At 38.7% G+C, this 2,911-nt stretch overlaps 1 protein-coding gene across 1 annotated transcript in view; it reads right to left on the bottom strand.

Moving 5' to 3' along the window:
* fam204a (family with sequence similarity 204 member A) overlaps nucleotides 1-2,911 on the bottom strand; it is a 36,412-nt gene that overhangs the window by 18,462 nt on the left and 15,039 nt on the right. The window lies entirely within an intron of this gene.

The following is a 2,911-nucleotide window of genomic DNA, read 5'->3' as shown; positions in this document are numbered from 1 at the left end:
AGAACAGCAACTTTTAAACAGAGCATGCACGTGGAGAAATGTGCTTGTGTGCGCTCTCACACACGTTTCCTTTTTTAAAGTGGAGAGGGCGGGTCTTTTAAAAAATTTGCGAAAAATCCTCCACAATACCTTTAATTAAGTAGAAACGAAAAGAGTGCTACCTATCATACGCTTGAAGCTTTTCTTTTCAATAAAACCAGATCTTGTTATGCATTTTTGGTTAAATCTATGTTAATACCATCTTCTTCTTTTTTGTTTTATGGGCGGTATGGAACCAGCTAGAAGCATTAATGTGAAACTTTGTTATCATAAAGTTAGAATCTTAAACCTCCTATGAAGTTAGGAGCAGAGTGGTTTATTAAGCTACAAACATTGGGGGAAATTACTGTACGCTTGGTACCTTTAGCTTTTTTGCTATTTATTGTACTATTTTATTATCTAAAACAGTTCAATAAAAATTTCTAAAACTGATAAAAGTAAAAAAAATATTACGTTGGAAGAAAAATAAAACATTTGCAGCTTGTAAGGTTTATATTATTATTTATTCACCTTGAAAAATTGGGGTTTTATTTCTGCGTTTCATCATTGGAGCTGTTGATACATTTACTTTAAAAAGCCTAAATTAATCCAAAAACAAAAGGCTTCCAGCTTTGAAAAAACATTTAAAAGCTGTAATGAGAATTAAAAAAAAAGACAATATTGAAGCAATGCATCAAAGAAGTCAGACGGATGGAGAAGCACAAATCTCAGAATTTGTTTAGAGCTTTGACTACATATTATTTTCAAGCTAAGATTGAAGAAAAAAGTAAAGTAGAGCAAAAGAAAATCATTAGTTGATTTGAGGGAGCTTTAAACAATAGAAACAGTTTCCTTTCTGCAAAAGGCGGGATTCTGACAGCAAGCTCTCCATCTTCTATTCATTCTCCTTTGCTGTGAGGAGATACAGTAATAGGGAACCTGTTATATTGAGGATGTAAATGCATTAAAACATTGTCACCCAACGTGTACCAGCATTTTCTTTAGAAAAACAACGCCTAAAGGGACAAACAGGTCTCTAACTCCTTCATAGCTGTCAGAATTCTTTTGCATGTAATTTTTTTTCCGAATCTTCGAGCTAAAATCCTGCCGTGATCACGTCTCACTGTTATGACCGTAAACAAATTAAACATCTAAACCTCTCCTTGGCAAATGAGGCCCTCAGTATAAACCCTAAAATTGATTCTGGCCACAGTGGAGATTATTGATCCCGTTTTGTTATAAAAGTCAGCAAAAGCTGGATGACCGTACAGTCGTTTAAATATACAAAAACGCTTTTATAACTATGCAGCGGGAAAAGTAAACATGCACAACTTTGCATCACTTTGGTTTCAGCGACTTCAATATGGTCAATTTCCCCCTGAAATGAAGTTATCGCTGCTCAGCAAAGAGTCGCTCCTGCCAAACTCCTGTCAGTTTCCATCACGGTTCTGGCAAGAATGGAGGCAGGTGCCAGGGAGGGGAGAACCCCAGCTCAGGCTAAAACCAATCCACCGGCACCGTAAGAGGCTTTCAGCGAAGAACAGTGCAGGTGCCACTCAGCAGAGCTTCAATTTAACTCCCCCATATTTGAACAATCCTCCGTGGTTAAAATGGAAATATGAAAATAGCAATGTTCATTAAATACTGGAGAAACCGGAGCACGCTGGTAATACCAGTCCAACCATTTGTAAACTTGCTCTCTAATATCTCGCCATACATGATATTTATTTGTTGGGTAAGGGTCAGAATATTAACAGTAACAAAGAAAGAACACTCCTGGATTCCCTACATTTTAAAGGAGTCATCACCCAGAAACCTGACTTCTTCTTGTTAAAATGAGTGCTGATGTTGGGCTTCAACTGAAACCTTCCATAAGATCTAAAGGGGCCAAGGGGCCCTCAAGGACCACATGGGGTGCCCTCAACGCCTTCTCAAAACAGCAACTCAGCGGTTGCTAAGTTTGAAATTTTATTTTATTCTGTTACTCTTCTTTTTAATCATTTATAGAGCATTTCATCATAGTAATCATATAGGGCATTTTAGCATTCATAGAGATTTTAAATGGTAAATGGTAGATGGCATGTACTTTATTCAAGCCAGGAGACTTGACCAAAGCGCTTTACACTACATTCATTCACCCATTCACACACTGATGGTGGCAAGCCTCATTGTAGCCACAGCTGCCCTGGGGCTCACTGACAGAAGCGGGGCTGCCGTACACTGGCGCCACGGGGCCCTCTGACCACCATCAGTAGACATTGCAGGTGAAGTGTCTTGCCCAAGGACACAACGACACTGAAAGTCGGAGTCGAGGCTTGAACCGTCAACCCTTCGAATTCAGGGCAAACTCCTACATCCAACGGCACTGTCGCCCTACTAAAAATTATAATATTTAAAGGAAAATTAGAAATTAAAAGTTAACAATAGAAATGTGTTTAATTTGGATGAAGTTTAGGTGAACGTTGACCCCTCTCGTTCATAGGTCAGTATTGGTAGCCCTTCCTATGATTCAGTAGCCATGAAGTAACCCTCAGCCTTGAAATGGTTGGTGACCCCTGATCTAAAGTGTCAGAGCGGCTTGTTTTATTAATTTGGGTTCATGGTGCAAACCAGAAAACGCAGACATGAGCCGCTCTCCACCAGTGTTGGAGCAGACAGTTTCCATAAGGGGTGACCAATGTAGGGTGGCCATAACGGATAGGCGCCCTAACAGGAAAATAAACGACCACAGCATCCAGATATTTGAAATAAGTAAGAAACAAACCAGATCTTGATAGTAAATAATCATGCTGTCTAACGTAAAGGACTTTAAATATGAAATTATTGCATACTGTTCAATAAATGATAAGTGTTTTTAATTAAGAGTAATTTTCATTTAAATGTGCTTTACTGG

Source organism: Cyprinodon variegatus, unplaced genomic scaffold (assembly GCF_000732505.1).
Source record: "Cyprinodon variegatus isolate N-32 unplaced genomic scaffold, C_variegatus-1.0 Scaffold11, whole genome shotgun sequence".
Lineage (NCBI taxonomy): Eukaryota > Metazoa > Chordata > Actinopteri > Cyprinodontiformes > Cyprinodontidae > Cyprinodon > Cyprinodon variegatus.
Note: the sequence above shows the minus strand (reverse complement) of the source record. Positions and strands in the feature narration are given on the sequence as shown.